The 15,952-nt window shown below is 41.5% G+C and overlaps 1 protein-coding gene across 2 annotated transcripts in view; it reads left to right on the top strand.

Annotated features, from left to right (window-relative positions):
* The first annotated feature begins 51 nt into the window (after positions 1–51).
* The window catches only part of ATG7 (autophagy related 7), a 284,196-nt gene continuing 268,295 nt past the window's right edge, over positions 52–15,952 (top strand). Inside the window, exon 1 of one of the 2 annotated variants that reach the window (XM_028518253.2) lies at positions 52–105. The gene's annotated coding sequence lies outside the window, so the exon portion shown is untranslated. Of the gene's footprint in view, positions 106–256; positions 607–15,952 lie in introns of those variants that run through there. The other variant, XM_036030797.1, reaches the window with a different exon arrangement.

The following is a 15,952-nucleotide window of genomic DNA, read 5'->3' as shown; positions in this document are numbered from 1 at the left end:
GTGCGCCTGCGCACCACTAACCCAAAACAGGGGCGGGCGGGGACGCGTTGCGTCATCGGGGTGCGCTTTGAGGACGACGCCGTGGTTGCCGGAAGTTGAGCGGCGGTAGGTGAGCCGCGTTGGTGAGGGAGTGCTCGGGTTCTTCGGGGTTGGTCTGGGAGGCCTGGCGTGAAGGGGCGAATTCGGCGTTGAGGGCGAAGGTCAGAGGGGGTCTCAGGATCCTCCGTCCGTCAGGGAGTAACTGACTCGCTCTCACCCTCTTTCTCCAGCTAAGTCTCCGCCTGGTTTAGACTCGGGTCTTCTGACTAGGAAGCTCCTTCTAATTTCCTAAGTCAGTCCCTTCTGTCCTCCGACGAAGAGTGCTGGGAATGTCTGGTGTTGGAACACAGGAGCTGGGACGCCAGATGCTCGTCCTGGCTTTGACCCGATTTGCTGCTGTGTGACTGGCACCTCACCCCCTCTTTCTGAGCCTTCTTCCCTCATCTGTAAAATGGGAGTGCTAATAACGTTATTTGGGAAGCGATGACGTTACATTAGGCTTTTCTAAGCTACGATTTTTGATTCTTCGGTTTGGTCCAAGGGTTGCAAACTTTAATGATTAGTCAGGTAAGGTGAATGTAGGTGTGAGAAAATTTCTATGTCATACATAAATAGAGTCAAAGTTTTATTTTTACTGAATTGAGTTTTCTGGTCACAATACTAACATGGGCGATGTTGGAGAAATGAAACTAAAGCTGCAGGGTGGATGTGTTTGCTCCTGTGCTCGCACGCAGGCAGTCTCTTGATTTTTTTTAAAACCGTGGCGACTAATTAAAAAAAAAAAGTGCAACAGAAACCAGGCATATCTGGCTGCCAGTGTGGGACCCTCGGGTCCCATATTCCCTTTCCCACAAAATACTTGGATTTCTTCTCTGACGCCCCCACTGGTTACATTTCTTAAGTGACAGAGCTCACTACTTCTGGCTACTTCTGTTTGGTCTTCTCCTGGCTCTGACTCTTAAAAGTCGTTAAGTTAAACTGAAAGCGGTTACCCAGTAATTTCAGCCCGTCCCTTCAGGCTCTCAAGGATCTCACTTCCACTTTATTGCTTACACATGTTTGAATACTGCTAGTTCATCTTCCTCTTCCCAGCTCTTCTCCAGGCTAAGCACACTTGATTTTTTTTACCCACAGTAAACTCCACAACAACTGAGAATTTTATGTGTCAGGCACTGTTGTAAGCCTTGGTGATATAGCAGTAAAATAAATGTTTCGTGGGCCCTTCTTGATTGTGGTGGCAGCAGTTGTGGCGATAGTCAATAATACAATATTTTTAATGAGTGGTCGGTCTGTCAGATCCTGATAGATACTACTAAAAAACCAACAACAGAGTAATGGGGGGGGAAGAAGAGGAAGCTTTTCTCTGAGGAGGTGATATGTGAGTAAAAACCGGATTGAAGAAACAGCCATACTTGTGAAGTCTATTTTGCCTAATTGCTTCCCCATCTCCCAGTTCTGTGCTCAAGTCTTACTAAACTGCTCACACGCTGTGTCTCACTTGTAGCCCTTCACTCCTGCTGCTTCTGCTGCCTAGAACATCTCATTCCACCTCCATTTTTCTTGGACAACTCTTCCCTACCCCTCATGTGACATAATTTTGAAACCCTTTAAGAACTTGAATATAGGGCTCTCATTCGGCCACAAGGTCCTTCTGTTCCCAGCCAGCCTGTCATAATAGAGAATAAGCAGGAGTATGTATTGAGCTTCCACTATGTGCTTGACACTGCTCTGCAAGCTGGAAATACCAAAATGAGTAAGATACACATCCTTGTCCTTAAGGAATTTTTTTTTTTTAATTCAAGGAGATAGCACTGTTGTATGAAGCTATTGTAGGGGTATGCTGGAGAATTTAGGGTATTCCTAAGTTAGGCTCAGGCATCAGAGAAGCCTTCTCTGAGGATCTGTTGCTTTATCTAAGTCCTAAAGGATGAGCAGGATTAGACAGGTGAAGAGGCTAAGAGGTGGGGAGATACTGCAGACATTGGGAGTAATGTGAGCAAAAGAATATGAGTGACAGTGTATGACCTACAGGTAGTAGGAGTTCACCTGAGTTGGAGTGTGGAGTTGTTCGATAAGAAGTGACTGATAAGGCAAGCAGGAGGCAAATCATGACGGGCCTTGTGAGTAATAGCATGTTAAGAACACACTTTGGAATGTAAAATACTTCTGTACCAATACTAGCTTTGACACTGAACTAGTTTTGTGACCTTGGGCAAGTCACTCTAAGTTTCAGTTTCCTCATCTGTGAAAAGGAGGAATACAATATAAACTTTTCCAGGGTTACTGTGAGAATTAAATAAGATGATGTTTGTTATTCACTTGGCACTGGTAGGTTGTAAACAATAACTGTAACAGTTAATATTGCCATGCTGAGAATTGTGGACTTTATTTTGCAAGTGTGGTGGTAGAGAGTGAGGCACTGAAGAGTTTTAAATGGTGTGCCATGCTCTCACCTGTTTTAAATTACCCTGGTAGCACGGTGGTGATTACATGGAACAGGGTGGGACCAGCAGGGACACCACTCAGGCCATTGTTGCCGTGGTCTAGGTGACTGAAGGAGGCTGGAATCAAGGCAGTGGCTGTGGAGAGGGAGAAGGGTGGGTGGATTTGAAAGATAAAGGAAGTGCGATTTGCTGAACTGGTAACTGATTGAGTGAGTGACCCTACACTGGAGAGAGGAGGGAGGTAGGAATCAGAATTTTGGGGTAGGGGAGAATGAATCCACTGTGTGGTAATAATAACAGGGTTCTTTGATTAGCACTCCCTGATTGATTATTCCTGCCTTCTCTCAGATTGCCTCTGTCCTCCAACTTTACCCATATCTGAGTGAAGTTCACAAATATCCTCCTCTTCTCTACCTCCCAAATCTTACAGTGTTCTCAATGTAAGTAAAGCCCAGTTGTGATTCAAGGGAGAATAAGTAGGTGCTACTTTGTTACCAAGTAGATAATATGCATCTTTATGGTCTTGGCAGACTGGATAACAATATATTCACTTGGTCTTGGTCCATCCAGTCCTGTTGTTCTGATTATCCTCTTTTGAACTTGTTCCTGTTTACCAGTCTCTCATTGTGTGGTGTAAAAAGGAAATCCTCTTTCCTCTAGGAGTCTGATCATGCAGAGCAGGACTTTTTTTCTTGAGGTGACCTAAGGTTCTGCCTGGCTTCATTGTAGACAAACATATCATGCCCTTGACACTGTCACACTGTCAGCACTGTGCATTGTTCAGTGCTTCTCGTGTGTTCATGGGCAGCTCTCTTGCCCACCTCCTCATCTTTCACATTTTCCTTCCTCTCCCAGCCTCCTAACCTTGCCTTTGACTGTCCCCACTCATCAGATCTCAGTATTACCAGAACTCCTGAAAACTTCATTACCTATCTTTTGAAGTCTCAGCACATCTGATATTGCTGATATTCATTCACGTATGAAAGCCACTCCTGCTTTGGAGTATCTCTCTCGTCATTTCCCCCTCACATTCTATTGTGGGCTCTTTTCCTCTTTTTGTCCCTTAAATGCTAGCTTGCTCCAAGGCTCTGCCAGTGCTTTTTACCCACAGCTTCAATTCCAGCTTATGTGCCAATGATCCCCTCTGTGCTCTGTATCTTGAGCCTACTCAGATCTATCCTGAGTGCCAGCTCTGAATCTCAAAAAGTTCAAATTTAATCACAGCATCTTCCCACCAGACCTGTGATTCTTTCTCCATTTTTTAGTCTCATTCATTCTCCTTTTTCCATTTAGTCATTCAAAACAGGACCCAGGGAGTCATCACAGACTTTTTCCTCCCATACCATCACTCTCTCTCCCCTTCCCAGCCCAGGCTGTCATCACAGTTCTACAGATTCTACTTCCTTGATATCTCTTGACACATCTTCAGTTCCTCTCCCATTGCTCATCTCACTTCCTGCCTATATTCCTGCCTTGCCTTAGCAGTGTGGCCCTCACTGGTGATTGTGCCCTTTCTAAAATACAGGTCTTTGCTAAGCAAATACAGATCCCTGTTTCTTCAGTCTAATCTAGATATCCCTCCTTTTTTCTCCTATAACACTGTGTACAAACATCACACTGTACTTTACTGGTTTTACCCACAAATTTCTATACTGTCACTCCTGGTCTGTCTAACCCTCAAAACTATTAAATCCTTAAAGGCAGGGACCATAGCTTTTTTTGCCATTGAATCCTGAAATACAGCACAGGGACTAGTATATAATATGAATGTTATTTAAAGGAATAACTAAATGAAACCCCAATGGCTTTGGCACACTTTTTGTTGATAATAATAGTTTTACTTTTTTAAAAGTATACTTTATGCTATTAGTTATCCCAATTTTCCCCCTTTGCCCCACTCTGCCCAGTACCCCCCCTTCCCTCTAGCAATCCCCCCCTTAGTTCATGTCCATGGGTCATGCATATCAGTTCTTTGGCTTCATTTCCTATACTATTCTTAACATCCCCCTGTCTATTTTGTACCTACCATTTACTCTTATTCCCTGTACGTTTTCCCCTATTCTTCCTCTTCCTCTTGCCCCTTCCCACTGATAACCCTCCAGACCATCTCCATATCTATGACTCTGTTCCTGTTCTGGTTGTTTGCTTTTTGTTTTTTACATTCGTTGTTGATAGTTGTGAGTTTGTGATCATTTTAATGTTCATAGTTTTGATCTTTTTCTTTAAAAAAAGATTATATTTATTTATTTTTAGAGGGGAAGGGAGGGAGAAAGAAAGGGAGAGAAACATCAGTGTGCAGTTGCCTCTCGAGCACCCCCTACTGTGGACCTGGCCTGTAACCCAGGCATGTGCCCTGTGACCCTTAGGTTCTCAGGCTGGCACTCAATCCACTGAGCCACACTAGCCAGGGCTGATTTTCTTTTTCTTAAATAAGTCCCTTTAATGTTTCATATATTAAGGACTTGGTGATGATGAACTCCTTTAGCTTTATCTTCTCTGGGAAGCACTTTTTCTGTCCGTCCATTCTAAATGATAGCTTTGCTGGATAGAGTAATCTAGGTTGTAGGTCCTTGTTTTTCATCACTTTGAATACTTCTTGCCAGTCCCTTTTAGTCTGCAAAGTTTCTTTTGAGAAATCAGCTGATAGCCTTATGGGAACTCCTTTATAGGTAACTCTGCTTTTATCTTGCTGCTTTTAAGGTTCACTCTTTAACCTTTGGCATTTTAATTATGATGTGTCTTGGTGTGGTCCTCTTTGAGTCCAGCTTATTTGGGATTCTCTGTGCTTCCTGGACTTGTATGTCTATTTCTATTTCCTTCACCAAATTAGGGAAGTTTTCTTTCATTATTTTTTTCAAATAAATTTTTAATTTCTTGCTTTTCCTCTTCTCTTTCTGGCATCCCTATGATTCGGATGTTGGCAGTTTGGGAGATGTCCCAGAGCCTTCTTATTCTCTCCCCATTTTTTTGAATTTATGTTTCTTCATTGTGTCCTGGTTAACTGTTTATTTCTTCCTTTTGTTTCAAATCATTGATTTGAATCCCTGCTTCCTCCCCTTCCCTGTTCCGTGTGGATTTTTATTTCATATAGTGTAGCCTTCATTTCTTCCCTTATACTTTTGCTATACTCAATGAATTCTCTGAGCATCCTTATCACCGGTGTTTTGAACTCCATCTGACAGGTTGGCTATCTCCGTTTTGTTTTGTTCTTTTGGGGGGGTTTTGTTCTGTTCTTTCATTTGAGCATTAATTCTTTGTCTCCTCAATTAGGCAGCCTTCCTGTGTTTGTTTCTGTATTAGATATAGTAGCTTTGATGCCTTTTCTTGGTGCACGTGTTAATCACCAGAGTGGGGCAACCTGCTTCACCACTTCATGGCACTATATGTAGGGGAGGAATTGGAGAGGGGACAATGCAGCTACCTGGCTTCTGGAGACTTGCTCTGCTCTTGCCCTGTTTCCAGTCACTTCACCCACTTTCTGTATGTGACTGGCACCCCTCTAGCTGTTGTCCTGGTGGTGGTTCCCAGAATGGGTGGTTTGGGTATGTTTTAGAACTGTGCAGGCCCTTTAAACAGGCTCTCCTGAGAGACCAGCTGTTTTTTTTTTTTTTTTTTGCCACCTCATCCCCACTGGTTTTTACAACTAGAAATTATGAAGCTTTATTATCCTGGCGCTGGAACCCTGGGCTGTGCTCTGGCCTGGGGTTGGGATCGCTTGTTCTCCAGGTGTCCCTCCCAGTTTTTATCCATCACATGTGTGGGACTGCCCTGCCCTCCAGCTGCTGCCATCACCTTGCTGCACTGTAGTGCATCCTCTCCACTTGGGCTCCCTCTCTTCGCCCCTCCTAATCATCTGGATGAATATGGCTTCTTTACATTCTTGGTTGTCGGACTTCCATGCAGGTTGATTTTCTGGCAGTTCTGGGTATTTTTTATTTTGAGGTTAGTTGTGATCGATCTTATGGTTGTGCAAGGAGGCAAAGCATGTCTACCTATGCCTCCATTTTGACTGGAAGTCAGTAGTTTTCCTTTTGAGTACCTTGTGTCAGATACATGCATTTTCTAATTGAATCCTCACAATAATTCTGTATTATATGTGGTGTCCTGTCTTACAGGTGGGGAAACAGGCTCAGAGAAGTTAAGGGACTTGTGCAAACTTGTGTGGCTAGAAATACCACAGGTGGGATTTGAACTTGGGTCTATGTGGCTTATAAAGCAATGCCCTTCTATCTATTGTACTGCCTCCAGTGTGTCAGATTGCACTGTTGTTTGATTGTGGGATTTTTTTGGACTGAGATTTATGATCCTATATTTATTTACCTTTATGAAAATTTTAATCTTGTTAAAATAGGCATGTCATTCCAGGTGGTAAGTCTTTTTCAGTTCTGAATTTTTGTTACCCTTCATATTGCCTGTTCCTTCCTGCTTCATGTATAGGGTACCTTTGTCCAGCAGAGCCCCCTGGTTGTTGCAGATGAGAATAAGTCTACCAAGACATGATCTGCTTGGGGAGGAGAGGTGGCCAATCTCTCAAAGGAGAAGGGACTTGAACCTGTTCCTTAATGGGCTTTTATTGGGTTCAATCTGCACAGGAATACAGGTAAAGCTCATCAGTCATTGTCAGGCAGTAATGATCAAACATAGATATCATACAAAGAACTATGAGGGCTTATTCTGAGTCAGAGTCAGTTAGTTAAAGGGTCATAAAACTTTGGGAAATAAACTTATTTCATGCTTGGACCCTTATCAGAAAATTCAGGGCATTCTTAGCAAAGCAGGTTTCACAGGATATTATGCATTCTTTCTTAGGCCTGATTACCCTGGGGAACTGCCCATTCCTGCCCTGGACTGCACTGCCCTCCGGCATTGTTTCAGGCTTAAGTCAGGCAGGGGAAGGCAGCCAAGAGATTAGGAGACTTCTTGCAGACAGAATGAGGACTCAGGCTATGTCAAAGCCAAGGGGTGAGGGTCCATCACCCCCTTTTTCTGTAGCCTCCCAAGTCCTTCCCTGAGGGCCCTATTGCAACCATGCCTGTCTTAGGTCACCCCTCCCTTGAGGAATCCTACCCGTCATTGGCTAACTAGTCATCTGCCCAGGGCCAAGCAGGGTGATATAAATGGGGCAGGGGCACCCCTACTGGGAAGGTAAGCTTTGTGTCCTTAGTGGCTTATGGTCTCAAGGTCCCAATATCACGTCATGTGTAGAGTTGATTAGCAAGCATAGTGTTATCCAAGTCACTGATAAAATGTAATAACAGTACTTTATTGAACAGATTTATTTATGTGTCTGTTTTACTGATGTAAGCCCCTAACACAGGTTCAGCACACATGAAATACTTAGTAAATACTGATGAATAATCATTAATATAGGTAAATAAAATACAGTAGTCCCTTCTTATCCATGGGGGATACATTCTCAGAACCCCAGTGAATGCCTGCAACAGTGGGTAATACCAAAACCTATATATATATTTTTCTCCTGTGCATATATACTTGTGATAAAGTTTAATTTACAAATGAGAAACAGTAGGAAATTAACAATAATAACCAATAATAAAATAGAATAATTATAACAATGTACTGTAATTTAAGTTATGTGAATGTGGTCTTCCTCTTTGTCAAAATATCTTATTTACTGCACTCACTCTTCTTGAGATAATGTGAATTATCTCAAGATGCCTACATGGTGAGGTGAATGATGCAAGCTACCTCTAGGATACTATTGATCTGATTTTACATCAGAAGGAGGATCACCTGCTTTGGGTAATCCTAGATCATTGAGCTATGATGATGATGGTGGTTTGATGTGAAGAGCAGGTGATATCAATAGTTGAGAATCTTTGATCATTGAAGGGTTGTTTTTTTTTTTTTTTAACTAACAGGTGGGTGGCATATACATTGTGGATATGCTGGACAAAGGGATGATTAACAACCATGGCAGGATGGAGCTGGACAGTGCAAGATTTCATCACCGTACTCAGAGAGCAAAGTGTAATTTAAAACTTATGAATTGTTCTGGAAGTTTTAAATTAATATTTTTGGACTGTGGTTGATCGTTGGTAACTGAAACTGAAAAATGGAACAGTGGATGTGGGGGACTACTGTAAAAATAAATTGGACAAGACCAAAGACTGAGCCAAAGACATTATTTTCTTATTAACATTAGTTCATTCCTTAACCAACATTTTTTAGAATAAGATTATTTTACCAGTTCTTAATTCCTCTAATTATGTTAGTATTTAATTCCTACGTCTTCATCTAGGATATCTGGGGCAGTCTTGTTGGAGGCTTGCTGAGGTCCAGATATCCTGTGTCCCATGTTTATGGTTCTTCTGTGGTCAAGGCAGAAGTGCAGGTCCTCTGCAATGCCTTGTTCTTAAAGAAACCATAGTGGCCTCTTGCTCTTACTCAGGACTGCTACATACATCTGAGGGGCTTCTGTTTAGCTCATAGCCATCATGGATGTAATTTTGTAATGACAGTTTCTTGGCAGACAAGGGTAAAATGCCTAGAGGTAACTTAATCAATAGATTATAACAATTTCCTAAGAAAAGGAAGTAAAATGTCTTGAGGGGTACAATATTCTGATTATACGAAGGTGCCATGTGGACTAGAGTGGCTCATACAACACCTTTCCTGAGATCTTTGTTCAATGGGTTACAGAATTCATCCTTATTCTCATCTTCGGAAACCAAGTATTTGAAAATCTGAAATCAAGTGTTGGCTTGTCCCAACTTTTTAGCGCTTCTCCTGTTTTCTAGGACTCCTTAAATGTCCCCAGAAATGAAAACCACAGAGACTGTTAATTCTGAAGCAAGCCTTCATTTTTCAGCCAGCTTTTAGGAAACTATCACAGATTTTAGTTGGTTGACATGGGGGCTGCCCAGCAATTCAGATGAATCCAGGTGCGTGTCCCTCACATACAGAATGGGACCAACATGTCTGTTGATTGATGGAGGCAACAAAAAAGACTCAAGAGTAGACATACTGTTCTCCATCATCCTTCTTTTGTCCCTTTCCCCTTTTTTCCAGATTTTTTTCAGCTTTCACTTTCACTCCCTCATAGGCACATTACACCCCACAATGCTAGTATCTGGTGTGTCCATTCTTAAAAAAACAAACCTAATCAGCAAAACAAACAAACAAAATATAACCAGAGACATTGAAATAAAGAACAAACTGACAGTAACCAGAGGGGCAGGGGAAAGGGATAATGGGGCGAAAAGGGGAAGGATCATCAAGGAACTTGTATAAAGGACCCATGGACAAAGCCAAAGCAGGGTAGGACTGAGAGTGGGAGATGGGGATGGGTGGGGCTGAGGGGAAAATGGAGACAACTGTACTTGAACAACAATATATATATAAAAAAAAGGCCGGATAAAAGCAAATTATTTGTGAAGGTTCGGGTTATTACAACAGAAGGAAAAGAAAAGATAAGAAAAACAACTCCCAGAAGTAACCAGTGAGAATGCAGGTTATAGCTTGAACACTATGGAGGTGACTGACTGACCTTCTGAAGAAACAAATGTCGATTCTGTAGGGGTAGGTGGCTCACATGAACGTGAGAGGACAACTCATCCGTAATAGCAATTATCTTGCCGGCTTATATGACGTCTGTTACCACCTAACAGTACAGTCGCAAAAAAGCCATTTTGGATGACTTGGTGTTCTTGTGGAGACCTCAGTTTGGCTCAGGGGCATCCTGACTTTAATGCAATTTTTAAAAGGAATTGAGGCTTCTGTATCCAGCTGATTCCCCCATAGGAGTCCTGAGTTTTAATTTTCCTGTAAAGCCTAATCTAAGTTTGGAACATCCCCCTCTCCTTTTGGAATGGAAGGCTTTTTAAATCCCTTTCTTTAGCAGCCTTGTGAATTATTTCCAAAACTCATGAAGTTGCACGAGCATCATTAGCCGGCAGAACGTGCATTGGCTCCATATGTCAGATGGGGCCTCTCCCACTTTTGGCCTTCTCCACCTTCTTTTTACCCAACAGCAGCTAAGAACACACACTGTTTGTCAGTGGTAGTTGGTCATGTGGTTTGGTGCTTAGTTTAATGACTGCCAGAGCTCACAGCCCCACAGCTGGGAAAATGAGAACAGAAGCCTGCTTCATATGCTCCATTTTGGCCCAGAGAAGCTGCTTCCAGGCCAAATTGTGTTTATTCTGGCTCTTCTGCTAAGTGAATGGCCCCACATGGCCTCAGAGAAATTGAACACAGAGTGCTCCTAACCCCAAAGAATAGAGGTGTCCAACCTTTTGGCATCTCTGGGCCACACTGGAAGAAGAAGAGTCGTCTTGGGCTACACATTAGATACACAAACACTAACAAAAACTGATGAGCCCCCCAAAATGTCCATGCATAATTTTTGTGGTATCTGCCACCACAGATATGCAAAAAAGTCCTCTCATAATAACCCTAATTATGCAGCAGCGCTTTCGATAATCTTTCAAAATTGTCAAGCAGGTCCCAAATTTGTGATCACTAATGTAGAAAATGTACATATCAAAGTAATAAAATTTAGTATAAAACTAAGTAATGTTTTAAGTAAATTTATGATTTTGTGTTGGGCTGCATTCATAGCCATCCTGGGCCACATGTGGTCCAGGTTGGGTACTCCACCTTAGAACTTGTCCCCTTGATCCATAGCAAGAGACCATCCATTTCATTTTAATTAAACCTCTGCTGTGACTACAGTGAAGGGAGGTGAGACTCATATGAGGTGTGTTGTGAAGCAGAATTTAGTGAGCATAGGGAATGTCAGCCACATTAGGTAGGCACTGTTGTGTGTGGGGTTGGGGGGGTTGACAAGAAAAACTAATAGCAGCTACTGTTACTGACTGCTGGCTGTATGCTAGGCACCATGGTGTACATCACACACATTCGTATTTAGCCCTTCCAACAACCTCCTGGGTTGGGTGTAATTATCCTTATTTTGCAGATGAGGAAATCGAAGCACAGGAGATGACATTACCTGCCCAAGGCTACTCCGCCAGTGAGAGGTGGAGCTGGAACTCAAAATTGGGTTTGTCTGACTGAAAACCAGGCTCCCAACTACCTTAGCTTTTAGCATTTTTTCTCTGAACCATTCAAAACTCCCCTGCCTTCCCCAAGCAAACAAAAACCCTACAACACATGGAAAAATTATAGCGAGAATTTCTTTTTTTAGTATAGTCAGGCTGGTTTGTTTTTCTGCCCTCTCTCTAAGGGTCTAGTTTTCCTATAGATGGATTTTGTTTGTTGTTGTTTTTTTTTTATCTCTGATTGCTATTTATTTATTTATTTTGCCAATTCCTCATTTCAGAAATCCTACACTGGCTTAATATTTACTGTGCCCAATTCTATTGGTCCCCCATGGAGGGAGAACAGTTGGGCAGACTCCAGGAAGCACTTCTATTCCAATTTTATAAGCAGCAAAGCCAAGATGCTTCCCTCTCTAGCATCTTTAATATCAAAATGCTAGAAAAATGTGTGGAAGTGATATTTCATTTAGACTTCTTGTTTAGAGCAATGAATTTCTCTTCACCAAAGCTAAGTTTAAATGGATCATCTGTTAACTGTTGGAGGTTCTTTGTAAGATTGGTATAGCTTGAATATCGGGTTTTCTGTTACACTTTTTTGTTTAGGTATAATGTACATATAGTAAAGTGCACTCATGAAAGTAAACAGCTCATGAATTTTTACATATGTATGTGCCTTATAACCACTACTACCCAGCTTAGGGTATGTAGAATATTTACAGCTTCCCAGGAGGTTTCCTCATGCCCCTTTCTAGTCAATAGCCCTACTCCACCCTATAATTACTATTCTAACTTCTATCATGTTGTTTTTCCATGAACATATCATAGGCTGGGTGTGTGTTAGCACTCTTAATATTTTACTTTGGAGCAGTTACAGGAACCTTACAAACATAAGACAAAGACCTTCCATATACCCTTCTCCCAGAAACTCCATTCAGATTTCATCTCAATGACATTCTTTGTAGGATTCCATCCGTCCAGGATTCAGGTGCTGCCCCCAGTCATCATGTCTTTTCTAATCTTTCACTCTGGAACGGGTCTTTAGACTTCCTTTGACTTTTAAGACCTTGACAATTTTAAAGATTATAGGCCAGCCAATCCTAGTCATTTTGTAGAATATTTTTTAGTTTGGATTTATCTGATATTTCCTTCTGATTAGACTCAGGTCATATATTTTCAGCTGAATACCATTGATATGATCTTTTCAGTGCATTCTGTTGGGTAGCGCACAGTATCTATTTGTTCCATTACTGTTGGTGTTAACCTTGATCCCTTCATCATGATGGTGTCTGTAAGATTTTGTCACTTAAGGGTCACTTTTGTCTTTCCTTTGTATTTAACACTTTTTTTTTTTTTGGTGGAGAGATACTTTGAGACTGTGAATGTAAGCTTTTAACTTACCTACTGTCAGGAAGAAATATTTATTCTTTATTATTTTTGTATTTGGTTGAGGAAGTTTTTGTTTGAATTGCTTTGTACATGCCTATTTCCTGTCTTCTAAGATGTTAGTCCTTTAAAAAATAAATAAGTAAATAATAGGTTTAGAGACCTTTCAGGCCATATGGCTTATCTGCGTCTATTCTTGGCTTCTTAGTCCAACCTCCATATTCCATGGTAATAACTCTGGGGTTTGTGCTCTCAATCACAGAAGCCTGGGTTATTTTTCTCTCTTGATTCTCTTGGGGTTCTAGAATGCATTTTAAAAGGCTTCCAGAATTCATATTAGTAACATTTGAGAGCCATTCTGCAAGGGACTAAGGTATATTGAAAGGAATATGAGTCAGAATGTATATTTGTAGACATTACAATTAGATGGATGGGATGGAGGCAGATGGATAAGCAAAGAGTTGAACCATACTACTAAATGTAGAGGTAGCTTAGAGACAGAAGTGATGAACTATAGTTGATGGGAGGAGCGTGAGAGGAGAAAAGAGAGAGAGAGGCTGCTCCAGGAAGGTTTTCTATAACATAACCTCCAATCTGGATTTTGAAAAGTCCCAGGCAGTCACGGGTGCTGGAGTACCTTTTAGACAGAGAGAGCTATTTTTTTAGGGTTGTGGAGGCAGGACAGCAAGTGTGTTAAAGGAGTACCAAGCAGCTCAATGTTTCTTCAGCATCAAATCAGAGGTGGGGAGTGGCGGGACCACCGGAGTGGCACTAGAGAAGCTGGGAGGCAGCCACCAAGGTCCAAAAGAAGGTAGTGAAGGAAGCCATCAGAGGCCTGGTCACGTGCCTATTTAGGATGAGAGATGCTGCTCTTCAGTCTTCCCACATGGTACAAGCTTCAATAAATATCAAAGAAGCTTCGCCTAGGCTTAATGATGCTGACACATGTGTGAGAGTGTTTTGTGTAGACTGCATTTACTAGTTCACAAAGACGTATTTGCAGCATGACAAGGTGCATGTTGTAGATCAGCAAATGTGGCCTTGAAATCTGGCCTTGCCATCTGCCTCCCCCTCAGCAGTCCTTGCAGATCTCTACTACCCTCTAAAAAGAATTTCCCCAAATGTCATTCTCTCTAAAACCAAAATACATTATTGTCACCTTCAAATAATAAAGAATAACAGGTTTGGGAAGTCATTTAGTCCCGGGGTCAGCAAACTACAGCTTGCAAGTCAGATCCTGCCCAGGGCCTTTTTTTTTTCTTTTGGTGCCACGTATGAACTAAGAATGTTTTTCACATTTTTCAAGAATTGTAAAAAAGAAGGAAGAAAATGTGACAGAAACTGTTTTGGCCTGCAATGCCTACAATATTTACTATCTGGCCCTTTTCAGGAAAAGCCTGCCAACCCCTGGTCTCGCCTGACTCTCCTGATACAGTAATCCTTTGTGCAGTGTTACTTGGCAAATAATCATCTAATATACACTTGAACACTTCCACTGATGGAAAATTTATTATCTCTCTAGTCGATCTATTTCCTATTTGGACAATTCAGACTATTAGTAATTTTTAAACGGTGCTGAAATTTGTCTCACTACAGCATCCATCCTTTGGCCTTTTGGTGGCAGGGTGGGGGAAAGCTATTATTTCATGTCAACTTTTACTGAGCTAATATATTCTAGATGCTGTGCCAATTGCTGAATAAAGATGAATAAGACATTTTTTTTTTAAATCAAGGATCTCCCAGGTGTTATTTCTTGGCACTAAAGCAGTTGAGCTGGCAGTCTTATCTCTCTCATTCCCTGTCTTTGTGCCATTGGGTTAGGTGTTTCTTCTTTAATGATTTTACTTCTTTCTGAATTATTACCCCACATACACAAAATTCAAAGGGCAAAAGAGTACTACAGTGAAACTAAGCCTGTCCATACTCCTGTCTCTTAGCCCGATAGCATCTTTCTTAGGAAGCAACCACTAATATACATTTCCTGTGGGGATTTGACATTAAAGAACAGCACAAGCACAAGGTTTAGGCTCATTTGGACTGAAACTTTTAAATCCAATGGCACTTTTTAAAAAAATCTTCTATTCGTAAGTTGCTGAGCATGATTTAGTTTTATTTCATAAAAACCTGAAATTTGCACCAAGTTTGGGTGGTAGACACAACCCCAGAAGGTCCGTATTGCTTAACCACCCACCCACCTGCTTTTTCAGTTTAATCTTGACTAGATGTTTTGGTTACTGCTGTCTTTCTTATACAGCTGGGATTCTTGCTCATGACAGTATTGAATCCTCATCAAAGCCTTTCCTCTTTCAGTGGATGTTACACGATCCTGTCTTGTGTAACTCCTGGGTTTCACATCCTGAATATGATAGAAATAGTTAGAAATAAAGTTGAGCCATACTTATAATGATGCCTCTGTCAGTTTCTTTCCTTGATATGTCTGTATGTAATGATGAAGGTTGATAGAACTAACCTTTCAGCTTTCTAAGCTGAGCAGAGGCCAGAAGTCTCACCTGCACTGTCTAGGGTTATATAGACAAACCTTAATTTTTAGGGAGCAGATAATGTTTGGACTAAGTTAGTTATACATAAATGACTTTGCATCAAGTGCTTACTTCCCACTCCCTCCACAATTCCCTCTGATCATTACTTCTTTAATTTTCCCTTCCAGTTTAGGGGAGATAGCAATGTGACATAGATGTATAGGAATCTAAGTGATACATTTATACTTGAGTGTGCTATTTAGATGTTTCCAGCAGATTCCTATTCACATGTTGCTGCTGTTGCTTAAGACCTTCCTCTTTTCTTAGCTTGTTGAGCAAAAGTTCAGCAGCTGAACACCAACCATATCCTTTTGTGAAATAGGCTCTTGGGTCCTGTTTGGAATTTCTCAAAGACTAAATAAGTCAGAAAATATTTAAGGATGTGTGTCACACAAATTACTTGCTTAGTGTGCCTGTCCTTTATCCTCCAAATGATCATCGCGAGTCATTTTTCCTCAGCTGCTGACATGCTGTATGGAGTAGAGTTTTCTCTTTTACCTCTGGCACTGGTAAAATTCCACCT

This window comes from Phyllostomus discolor, chromosome 7, assembly GCF_004126475.2.
Source record: "Phyllostomus discolor isolate MPI-MPIP mPhyDis1 chromosome 7, mPhyDis1.pri.v3, whole genome shotgun sequence".
NCBI lineage: Eukaryota > Metazoa > Chordata > Mammalia > Chiroptera > Phyllostomidae > Phyllostomus > Phyllostomus discolor.
This window is presented reverse-complemented; position numbering and strand designations above follow the sequence as displayed.